The sequence below is a fragment of the Megalobrama amblycephala genome, linkage group LG15 (assembly GCF_018812025.1).
Source record: "Megalobrama amblycephala isolate DHTTF-2021 linkage group LG15, ASM1881202v1, whole genome shotgun sequence".
In the NCBI taxonomy this organism is placed as follows: domain Eukaryota; kingdom Metazoa; phylum Chordata; class Actinopteri; order Cypriniformes; family Xenocyprididae; genus Megalobrama; species Megalobrama amblycephala.
The window spans coordinates 9,122,770-9,135,770 of record NC_063058.1 but is presented as its reverse complement, the minus strand read 5'-3'; the positions used below and the strand labels follow the sequence as shown (position 1 = coordinate 9,135,770).

General features: G+C 33.7%; 1 protein-coding gene across 9 annotated transcripts in view; it reads left to right on the top strand.

Annotated features, from left to right (window-relative positions):
• LOC125247827 overlaps nt 1-13,001 on the top strand; it is a 363,538-nt gene that overhangs the window by 29,384 nt on the left and 321,153 nt on the right. Inside the window, exon 3 of one of the 9 annotated variants that reach the window (XR_007180188.1) lies at nt 8,185-10,466. The exons of the other annotated variants lie outside the window; for them this stretch is intronic. The gene's annotated coding sequence lies outside the window, so the exon portion shown is untranslated. Of the gene's footprint in view, nt 1-8,184; nt 10,467-13,001 lie in introns of those variants that run through there. 9 annotated transcript variants of the gene reach the window in all.

The following is a 13,001-nucleotide window of genomic DNA, read 5'->3' as shown; positions in this document are numbered from 1 at the left end:
GCATCTGTTTATTCATGTCTGGCTGTAGTTTTGTCTTCCTCTTGAGAATGAAACGTGAATGCAGGCTGCTATCAGATCCAGTCTGATGTGAATGTATTGGGTTTCATTTGTGTTTTGAGACCAGAGCAAATCCAGACTTTCAGCTCTTATCCAAAATGATAGCTAAGCAATAAACTTGATACAATTTTTTGATGACTCCATGGGAAAATGTCTGCACTGCTTATCGACAATGTTTTTCATTCGGTATTGGAGAAAAAAAACAAATATATTTAATATAAGCTGTTTCATTAAGTAAATAAATACAGCTTCTCTTGTACTTTTTTTAAAATAAAAAAACTCAATCATTGAATCATTCAGACTGAATCATTACTCATTCATAGTCATAGAACAGGAGAAATTGATTACTTGAAAAGATCCATCTCTAAAAATGATTAATTCACAAATCTGAATTTAGAGTCATTCTGACCAAATCATAGAATCATTCAGGTTGTTTTAACAGGATCATCTGATTCATTGAAATCAGATCTTTAAAGAATGATTTATACACAAATCTGGCAGGATTTATGATCAGAAGCAATTGATTCACTGAAAAGATCCATTGAAATAATTTAGACCAAAACAGTGAATCATTCAGTTTTTATGAACAGGAGCAATTGATTCATTGAAAAGACCCATCTTTCACAAAACTGACATTGTTACTTTTCACATGAACTTGCCAAGGAGAGCTAAAGCAGAAATTGAGATTTTCAGTAAATAACGGGTTAAATTTTGGAGTGTTTGTCACATAAAAACTGTCATATGACTTCAGAAAACTTTGAATGTAGCACATGAGTCGTATGAATCACTTATATGGTGCTTTCATGTTCTGTTTAAAGGGTGGGTTAGTTCACCAAAAAATGAAAATTCTGTTTTAATTAATCACCCTCATGTCATTCCACACCATCTTTGTAACACAAATTAAGATATTTTTGATAAATCTGATGACTTAGTTAGGCCTCCATTCCAGCAAGTTAATTTAGACTTTCAAACACCCAGAAAGGTACTAAAGATATATTTAAAACAGTTCATGTGACTACAGTGTTTCAATCTTAATGTTATGAAGTGACGAGAATACTTTTTGTGCACCAAAAAACAAACTAATGACTTTATTTAACAATATCTAATGATGGGTGATTACACTGCTTAATGAAGCTTCAAAGCTTTACAAATCTTTTGTTTCGAATCAGTGGTTCGGAGCGTGTATCAAACGATCTCAAACTGCCAAAGTCACATGATTTCAGTAAATGAGGCTTCGTTACCACATAAGTGTTTCAAAAGTTCACATGATTGTGGCAGTGCTCTGAACTAGGGCTGGGTATTGACACAATTTTCATGATTTGATTCGATTACTATTCACATGCTTTCGATTCGATTTCGATTCGATATTGATTATTTTGTATGTAATATTTCAGTTACAAAAAAATCTCTCAATTAATGCTGTAAACTACACATGTCCGTTGGTACTACTATAATAATATTGAAGGTTAAATTAACTTATTTATATACAAACACTTAAATTACACTCAGTGATGTATTTATTATAAATAAAGTTTAGAATTACATATCATCATATTTTTACTCCAATTCGTTTTTTTTAAATATAAACATTTAAATCACGGCTGTCATAACTGATTTATTCAAACATACATTAAATATTGAAGAACATTAAAAATTATAATGAATATGTAATATATATATATGTGCATAGCTATATTTATCAGAATGTTGCTTTCTGGAGTACACTTTTCTAGCTGACTAATGAGTTTAAGGTCACTGAATATGTTTTTCTGAGGTAAATGTGACGTTACGTGACATTGTTTACAAGCTGTTTTATTGAGGTCTTACCGAGGTTGAAACACAGATTGAGCTATTACACGAGACATGATACGGATTTCGGTAAGTTGTACTATATATTTTAACATACCTTCAGATGTTTAGTCATGTATATTACGCGCTGTAACTGGTATTAAAGCGGAGGAGAGGATGTTCACATGCGTTCTGTGCTGCTGCTTCTCTTTAACTGAGGCGCTAAAGAGATCTGTCACGTCACATATAACAGCGCCAAAACGGTAATTAATCTTTGAATCTCAAAATAAAATGGACGTCATTTGAAATATCTAATAATATTGAAATATATTCATATCAAAAGTAACAAAGCACAAAGATTATTGTGATTTATTGGATAGGAGGCGCTACATATTCTGCTCATTTATTAACTGAAAACAGACTAGACTAATCGATTCTTGGGATTTAAGAATCGATATTGGTTCGTAAAAATGAGAATCGATAAAAATCGAGAAATCTATATTTTTTTACCCAGCCCTACTCTGAACCACTGATTTGAAACAAACGATTCGTAAAGCTTCGAAGCTTCATGAAGCAGTGTTTTAAAATCGCCCATCACTAGATATTGTTGAATGAAGTTATTTTGTTTTTTGGTGCACAAAAAGTATTCTCGTCGCTTCACAACATTTAAGGTTGAACCACTGTAACCTATTTAAATATGTCTTTAGTACCTTTCTGGGCGTTTGAAAGTCTAAATTAACTTGTAGGGAATGGAGGCCTCAAATGAGCCATCGGATTTTATCAAAAATATCTTAATTTGTGTTCTGAAGATGTACAAAGGTCTTACGGGTGTGAAACGACATGAGGGTGAGTAATTAATGACAGAAATTTCATTTTTGGGTGAACTAACCCTTTAAAGCTTGAAAACTCTAGTCATTGTAGTTGCAAGGAAAAGAGTGACCGGCACATTCTTCAGAATTTCTCTATTGTATTTCACGAAGAAAAAAAAGTTTTAAAAATATATGAGGGTAATGACAGAATTTTTTTTTGGTGAACTTACCCTTTAAATTCTTTTGGATCTTAGATCTTAAAACAGATCTTGTGTGACTCAAGACTAAAACAAATGGCTAGCTGAATCATTTCAGAAACGCTGTGAAGAATCAACAAGTGGGTCTGGGCAGAGACTGCACGTCGTCGACGGTCTGGACTCCAGACTCCAAAACAACCCTACAGACTATAAATGCTGACTGAATTGACAAGGAACTTGGCTCATCTTTTCTGGCTAGCACTCTGTTTTCAGGTCATTTTTAGCCGCTACCTGCTTATCTTGGGTGGAGCGAAGCATTCCTGCAGTTTGGACAGGTCTGATCTGGCCTCGTGCCATAGTATCGGGCCTGAAGCATGTACATACTGTACGTCTCAACGCACATGTTCTCGTTCCATTGGTGCTTCTAAAGTGTGTACTTTAGCAAACCATGAAGATCTACATGTCTTATACTGTAGGCTTATTTGCGTTTGCACTTGTGGCAATATTGCGCAGGCATGCATTGTTTGTTTTGGCTTTTTTTATGGTAAAACGGCCTGCGAAACTGAATGTCGTCTTTAAGTTCAACAACACGATATAAACCCTCGGTAGCTTTGTTAGTGTTCTTCTTCAACGTCCTGTATCTCTACAAATATCTTTTGTTTGAATACGCGTGATGTACTCATGTGTCGGCCGACCACCCAGACGCCGGTTCATAACAATAACACTTCCACTTCCTATCTCTGATAACGCTACGGTTACGGCTGAGGGAATCTCGGCAGGACAGACTGTATAAGTCAACTCGGTTCACATCAGAGGAACAGACCCCTCTGTTTAGGAAACAGCTAGTCAAGCCTATATGTCAAAAACTTCCTCCTCCCTCATGTAACCTAAACACACTAATCTGGCTCTTAACTGTCATTATAACAACATTTGTTACAGTGTTAATGCTCTAAATGTATACATCTTTTTCTGTCTATCTAGACCCTATTATGGGTATCGCTTACAGTGACTTTGCCAAGTACAAGATGTGTTCTTGGACAGTGTTCAGATTTTTAAGTCATTGATATTGTCATTAAAAATGTCTTTAAAAAAAATTTGTCAACATAAAATGCACTGTGAAATGATGTATTCACACCATCTGTGCTAATGTACACTACCGTTTAAGTTTGGGGTCAGTATTTTTTTTTTTTTTTTAATGCTTTTGAAAGAAGTCTCTTATGCTCACAAAGGCTGCATTTATTTGATCAAAAATACAGTAATAACTGTAATATTGTGAAATATTATCACAATTTAAATGTTTTTTTTTTTTAAATTATTTCAATATTTTTTACAATTCTAATTTATTCCTGTGATCAAAGCATCAATACTCCAGTCTTCAGTGTCACATGATCCTTCAGAAATCATTCTATTATCAGGGATGTGATTTTTCAATATTTATACAGATTTCCATGTTTTCAGACCTGAAAAGTATGACCCATGTGAAATGCGTAAATCTGAGAAAAAAATATTCAGGGTTAACATATGAGGGCTAACATACAGATTGGTAACTGTATAATTATTGAAATCATAAAATGTGAAGTGTTAATGTCTCTCTGCGGGTTCGTTTGAAAGCAAAGAAATTAAGACAACCATAAATGTTAGTATTGTAATTTTACTGTTGTTCTGTAAAAATATAATGATTATAATTATTTATTTTCTTTTTTGATAATTGTTTTGCTTCTTTTTTTGTCTTTAGCTGATCACATGTCTGTAATATACTGATTTGGTGCTCAAGAAACATTTCTTATTATCAGTGTTGACAAACATTTTTTGTGAAAATTTTCAGGATTTTTTGATAAATGGAAAGTTAAAAAAAGCATTTATTTGAAATAGAAATATTTTATAACATTATAAATGTCTTTACTGCCACTTTTAAACAATTTAGTTTATCTTTGCTGAATAAAAGAATATTCAGTCTTTTGAATGATTTTCCTTCTTAAACATTTGTTCTACTAAAAACAGTGTTAACATTTTGCAATGTTATTTTGCATCTTTTCATTGTCATATCTTTTTTTAATTGGTTTTAAAATTATTTAATTGTTATTTAAGTAATCATTGTCAATATTTATTTATTAATCTATTTGAATTAATTCTTCTTTTTGTGTGTTCTTATTAATTATTATTAACAAAAAAGCTCTTCATCAACGAACATTTTTTGCCAGTAACTTTCTCTTGGTTCTAACATAGCCTGAATCCTATCTTAAAAATTACATGTTAACTTACCATATGCTAAAGTAAAATGAACGGAAATTAAAGGTTGCTGTTCAGGCCCTTAACCATACTCATTTTCCATATCTTTAAAATTTGATTGGTTGGTAGGATTGTTATTCACAAACCAATAAGGTCCTCGAACATGTTGTACTTAGCAAAATTATGAGAAACTACAGATATTGGTGGTCAACTGATGAGTGTTTTTTATATTTCTGATATCTGTTTGTGCAGATACATAGATTAATTATAGCAAATAAGATACACTATTGGATACATAAGAATATAAAAAAAGATAAGCTCATTTAAATATTAGCCTACCATTTTTGAATTTTCAGTTTTCAGATACGTTTAAAAAAATGTATAACCATTGACAAAGCTTTTTGAATTTTTTTTTTTTGTTTGTTTTGTTTTTTTTTTTGGCTGGAACCAGGCTGAATGACAGATTCTGTTTGTCAGTTGATCAGTCATCAGAACTCAAAATGGCCAAATATCAGCCGATTAATCAGCCTGGCTGATATATAGATGGATTGTGTTATTTGAAATGCCATTTTCTGTCTAGGGGAAAAATAATAGCTTTAAATGTTGTATTCATACATTTAGATGGTATCCGGAGACATTTGGCATTCTAATTTTTTGTCTGTCTAGTCTAATTTATAGTTTTGTACTGGCTCCAGGCTGTAGTGCAGTTTGACTTGTATGCAAGATTATACAACAATCATCACTGCTGAGAGAAAAAGCCATTAGAATGATGGAAAATCCCCACGGTTGAACCTTCACACGTGAATATAGCTTAAGGTATATCCGACGTTGCACACTGTTAACAATTTTGTTAGCGTGCTACTTATGACAGATTTATTGCGCTTAATGATAGTTGTGTTTTTCCTTTGTGGTTTACTTAAGAGCGAGAGCACATTGTTGTACTCCATGGAAGCCTCTGCCAGCTCTTTTACCCCATTTTGTCTAGACTTAATGAATGTTAATTAACAGCAGTGCAGAGATGAACTCAAAGGTCTCTGATTGACAGTCTGGTATTGTAGTCATTTTCTGGATGAGTTGAATGTCACCTCGACAGGTTAGAAGGTGATGTCAAGGAAAAAAACTTTCCTTTCAGGGCTTCACATTGAAGTAGGTCTGTCAAAAGTACTGACTTTGGTACCAAGTCGGTACTGATTCTTGAACACCTCTGATTGGCCATTGTGTTTACGTGCTCAACAGATATGTCTGTGATTGCTTACAATGATTTTTGGCTATTTCTTTATTTCTTTATTGCACAATGCACATTTCTCAATATTACGCCTAAAATGTGTTTTAATATCACTATTAATAAAGGCCGTATGATCTCTGTATAATACCAGTTTTTGAATGCAAGATATTTAAAGTGTACCTAAAGTATACTTGCAATAGTTCTCTATCCTCTGTGTTTCCGCATTTGTCAATACATCATGCATCAGGTCAAAGTCTTCCGCCAGAATCGACATGCGTACGGAAGCTAGTGATTCTAGTGTATAAAGTTATAATTATGGATATTTTTCTTACAAAAAACGCATCGCTTCACTTTTTTTTTTAATATATTACTGATTGTGTTTGACTGAAAAAAGAAAGTCATATACACCTAGGATGGCTTGAGGGTGAGTAAATTATGGGATAATTTTAATTTTTGGCTGAACTAACCTTTTCATTCAGTGAAAAAAAATTGTATCTTTGTGAATGATTCATTAAAAGAACCTCCACGTAAGAGTAATTTGAGCTAGACTGCGTTATATGTTTTTGATTCGCTAAAATGAACACTGAATCATTTGTGAATCGGTGCTTTAATGTGCTGTAGTTTGTTTTTGCATTCAGTGCATGAAAACTCAATTGAAACTGAATAGAGCGCCGCTGTCCCCCGTCCACCCCCTGTCTTAAATATATGTCGTTGAGGTAGACAGAATGATCCTTATTATTATGTTAATGATGGTCAAAACATCTATTATTGATGTATTTTCACGTCCATCTTGCGTTGACTCGTCGGCCTGTCTAATCCCAAATTCTACCCCTGTGAGCACTATCAAAAACCCTCATCAGAAAAACAAGGCTGTTTAAATGACACATAGCTATTTTGCTCAGAGAATAGCACACTGACGCCTAAATAAGTGTTTTCCCAGGTTAAAATGCCAGTGAAGGTTTTCCATCATGGTGCTTCATCTTGTTATAATAAACACCAGTAGGGGAGTGCTGTGAAATGAGTGGCATTTGGAGGAGGATTAGTTTGTGTACCATTTATGAACAAGTCATAAGCTTGATGGAGTCTGAATCCATATTTCCGCATCTTCAGACAGTCTGTGAAGGAAACCGTTTCAACACCTGCTTCAAAGCATTGCTAGCTGCTCAATGACAAAGTCTTCACATCACCGACGGGAAAATTACAGTTTAGCGTCAGTTTAGTTTCCACTACGACCGCCTTTCCCGTCTTTCTCTGCTCTTCCAGAGTTAAAAACATGTTCCAAGATGAGCCGTCTGATAATAATGTATCTTCTGAACCTTGAACATGCTCCAACTCCTAAATCTGAGCTGATTTATCTCCTGATGGAAAGTATTTCACCCTGACAGAAGATTGTAAGGTGGCCCGATGCGAGACTTTCAGATGGTTGACATTAAGTGGGTTGTGTGTTTTTGTGTTTACTACTGATCGGTTTGATCTTAATGCAGTTTGTGTGTGTATTTTTAGAATCATCAGCCATGGGAACTGTATTTATCACTTTTTCCTTCAACCAATACTGCTTCATGCCACTAGGGGGGAGGCCATAAGCATGGTTGGAGTGACTGAAAGGGCATTTTACTGGATGGATGCAGTTTCTGGAGCTTGAACTAGGTTATTTACACACTGCAAAGGAGTAGACAGTGTTTAATGTTTGTGGAGTTTGATCTTGGTCACTTTGAATTCTTCCTCACTGAAATCATGCAACCATATTGGTTTGTTGATTTGCACTCGGTGCTTAAAAAAAAGTTTAGTATTTAGAGCGATCAGATATTACAGAAATATAACCTGAAAGCTGGAAAGAATAAATAGGCTAAAGAGAGGATCTTTTTTTTTTTTCCCACAGATAGGGGTCTGAAGAATAACCGTGCCTGCTGTGATTGAAGATGACATCACAGGCATTACAGAGATGAAAAGCTGATGAACTTTGCTGTCAAATCCATGAGAGCGAGCAATTGAGAGTGCTCTGCTTATAAGAGAGATGTTTATGTGCGCCTTTCATCTCAGTGATTTAAATACATGGCCTTGTTTTTGTCATAAATCATCTAAGCTAGTGATTCCCAACTGTGGGTATGTGTACAGCAGGGGTTACTTAACCCTAGAATGCATAAAGGGGGTCAGATTGACCCAGCAGGGGGTGTGTGTGTGTGTTTTTTTTTTTTTTTTTTTTTTTTTTTTTAATATTCTATCAATTAAAGTATTTATTTCTTTCATATTCCATGAAAAATCTTGTTTCTGACCCCCATCAATGTTTTTTCTCATATTTCTTGGTCATAATATGCGTGGAAAATTGCCTCAGACACCAGCCACATGTCCCAGTGTGGCTACTTACTTTCTATATATCTCTCTGAATTCACAGTATTCAGTAGGCATACATACTTTGTACATATTTAATGGTTGCAAAGTGATTTCTTCATCAAATGTGGTACCTACTCAGTATTTGATTTAGGACACAATGGATTTATAGAGAAAGGCCCCAAGAAAGGACAACTGAAGGCCCAAACAAAGGAAGAAGTGCAATCGCTGCCAAAAAGTTATGCACAGAAAGGTGCAAAATGTTCTGCTCCTGACTACAAAGATCATTTTCATATTATCTGTGAGAAATGTGGGGAGTGGAAGTTCAGACTACAGCATACTTTACAGTAGCTCTGAATTTGTTTTGATTGCTTGTTGCTCAGAAAAAGTACAACTGCATTTTACAACATTAATTTTATCTTTTGTACTCCATATATACAAGGCAAGTGAAAAAAATAACCATGTTTGACATATTAAAACATGTTGTGTATCATCAGTTCTTTTAATAATTTCTTTAACAGAACATCGATTTTATGAAGAAAACCAATAAGTCCATTATGGCTAATTTTAACCCCCTTTATGCATTTGTGTAGGTTTTTTGGTTCCTGCATTCTAGGGTTAAAATAAAAGCATATAATAAATAAAAGATTAAAAAACTATTTATTTTTTAAATTATATTATGTAAATAATTGTATATAGATTGTAAATATTATAAATGACTCACAGTGAATCAGTGTTTTTTTTCATTCATTTCCCCCTTTTTATTTGTTAAACATGATAAATAATCATGATTAATTAATTTTTTCAGTTAATTTTGTCCTTTTTAAGTATTCTAAATGAGATATCAGTGTACATGTGGCATTAGGAGGTTGGACATTATCATTCTAGAAATCATTTGATTGGACAAAATCTACGTAGTGCAAGATGAGTCATCAGCTTGCTCTGTTTTCACCAGACTGTAAAATTGTATTTATATTTATTTATTTATACAGTGTACATGTGGTTTTAGGGGGAGGGACATTCTTATTCTAGAAAGCATTTGATTGGACAAAAATCTTCATAGTCCAGGATGAGTCATCAGCTTTTGCACCATTTTCCCTGAAAGAGAAAAGAGGTTTCGTTTTTGGTTTGGTTTTGTATTTTGTTTTGTTTTGTTTCGTTTCAAGCTTAACAGACAGCAGGCAAAAGTTCTAATGTCACTGGAGTCTTAAATAGGAACCCATATCTGATTTGATATTGGTAAAGGTGTATTTTGAGTCCTACAGATGGTGCTTTGGTGGTACATTTGACCAGAAAGATTGGGAAACACCTGATGGTTCTCCTAATATTTCACTGCATTGTATTCAAACTACTCTTGTCAGTTTTCCTTCTTTTTCATTCTAGCCATAAATATGGTTCTTAGCAGTTTTTTGCTCTTTTTCCAGTGTCCATAAGTCAGTGCCAAATTCTGTGCCAGACGTAACATTTCATGAAGCTATCACGAGCTGAAGCCAAAGTAATTATTTCACTTAATTTTCAGAACATTTTTCAGGGCAAAGAAAACAGAGTCTTGGATGTTGTTGTTAGACATTTGAATCAGTAGTTCAAATGTGTAGATTATTATATTAGCATTCTTAGATGTTGCTCCCTGACTAGGGAATGATAAAATTCAAGTTGAGTTATTGAGTTGAGAATGCTCAAACCATATGTGGAAAAACTTCTGATACTACTCTGATAAACATTTATACATGTATATATCTGTGCTTGTACATTTGTGTGTGTGTGTGTGTGTGTGTGTGTACAAAAGTTGGATGGGAAAAGTGGGACATTATTTCATGTTTTTAAAAGAAGTCTCTTATGCTCACCAAGGCTGCATTTATTTAGTTAAAAAAAAAACAACAACCTAGGAATATTGTAAAATATTTTCACAATTTAAAATAACTATTTTCTATTTGAATATATTTTAAAATGTTATTTATTCCTATGAAGACAAAGCTGAATTTTCAGCATCATTACTCCAGCCTTCAGTGTCACATGAAATAATATGCTGATTTGCTCCTCAAGAAACATTTATTTTTCAGGATTCTTTGATAAATAGAAAGTAGGGATGTCCAGATCCGATCACATGATCGGAAATCGGGCCCGATCACGTGGTCTCAGACTCGATCGGAATCGGACGTTACCTCCCGATCAGGACTCGGATATATACACAAATCCGCCGCAAACTCTATGGGCGCCGCCATCTTGCCTGCCGCCATTACTGCGTGCCTGCGAAGTGTGACGGTGTGACACTTGCCGGTGCCCTCTAATGACATTTCAATTAAAGTTCATACTGCTCATTAAAGAAAATGTCTGGTGAAAGGGAACATGGGTAGATGATGTCAGGCAGTGGCCAAAACTTACCGATAAAGGTAATTTATTGACAACATAATGTAAAAATGTAATGTAATGTAATTAAGAAGTGTATTAATTGATGACAACAATAAAACCGAACGCTGTCATTACTAGCTGTGTTGCTAATATGTTCACAAGCTTAAGTTTCAAATAATTATTAGGCCATCCTTAAAAATATTCTTGTTTGCCATAACCCGACCGACCCTGTCAATTTAGGACCGACCCAATTAATTATTTTTTCCCCTTTTAGTCCGACCGACTTGCCGATTGTAATTGCGTTAAGACCCACGGATTTTTTTTACTCTTCAAACAGCTAATACAAATGCAATAAAATGTGAGACACACACAATTGACGCTTTTCACACGCTCTCACGCCACACATCCATTTTCTCACGCACAAAAAAATCGCGAAGTAAAGAGGACACAGAGACCGACAGACTAGACAGAGCAGGTTACTTATGATAGAAAAAAATCTCAGCTCTCAGATTCTGTCAATTTTATTACGAAATTCAAACAATAAATACCGTTTTGGTGCTTGTAAATGTAACATGCTAGAAATACAGATTAAAAAATATTACAACATCAAACGACGTATAATGTTATGTTCTTGTAAACATGTTTTTCAAAATGGATTTATGTATTCACACTTACCTTCGTCTGAGGTAAATCTCTCAGAAATGACCGACGGCTGTCAGCTAGCAGCCCCTCACACAGAACCTGTTTTGGCTGATATATGTGTACTGTATTACATCTTTATTATATTTTTACTTATATCATTAAATAAAGTTGTTATTATAATAAAAAATGCATTATATTTAAATTGTTATTTTTAAATAATACTGCCAGCTGATAGGGCTCTCTGTATGTTTACAGCATTAAGTTAGGTGAGTTGTTTTTTTCTTGAGAAAAATTAATGCCTACCTTGTGTAGCCTAGCTAATATTTATCCAAATGAGTCAATATTAAATCAAATCACAATAATAGTTGAATGATGAATAGTTTTTGTAACTTCAATAATGATTAATCTTTATTTATTTTATACAGTAAAGATAATATGCAGTGATATTTTATATTTGATTACTTTATCCATTTTCTGTACGTGAAAACGATTGTTAGATTCCTGAAAAACCTGAAAAGCACTGTTCCTGGATCTGTTTTTTTCGCTCTTCTTTATTCTTTTTCATGTATTATAGAAGTATCGGATCGGGACTCGGTATCGGTAGATACTCAAAATCAAATGACTCGGACTCGGACTCGAGGGCAAAAAAACGTGATCGGGACATCCCTAATAGAAAGATCAAAAGAACAGCATTTATCTGAAATGGAAAGCTTTTGTAACATTATACACTACCAGTCAAAAGTTTGGAGTCAGAAAGAATTTTTTTTCTTTAAGAAATTAATACTTTTATTCAACACGGATGCATTAAAGACATTTATGATGTTACAAAAGATTAATAATAAAAAAAAAAATTCTTGATCAGCAAATCAGCAATTAGAATGATTTCTGAAGGATCATGTGACACTGAAGACTGGATTAATGATGCTTAAAATTCAGCTTTGCCAACACAAGAATAAATTACATTTTAAAATATATTCAAATAGAAAACAGTTATTATAAATAGAGTGTGTTTGTGTGTGTGTGTGTGTATATATATATATATATATATATATATATATATATATATATATATATATATATATATATATATATATATATATATATATATATAATATACAGGGCTTCTTGACATTCACTTTTTTGCTCACCAGCCACTGTGGCTAGTGGTTTTCCAAAGCATTTTCACTGGCCACAATTTTTCTGTTGGAAAATTACATTTTATATGATTCAAGTTGACTTTGGCATGCTTAAATTACTTGATTTTGAGTAATTTTACTTGATTTAGAAGATTTAAAACCCTTTCAAACTTTCAAATGCAGATTGACCATCCAAATCAATACTACATTGCATATCTATGTACAGGTGGGCAAGGGGTGG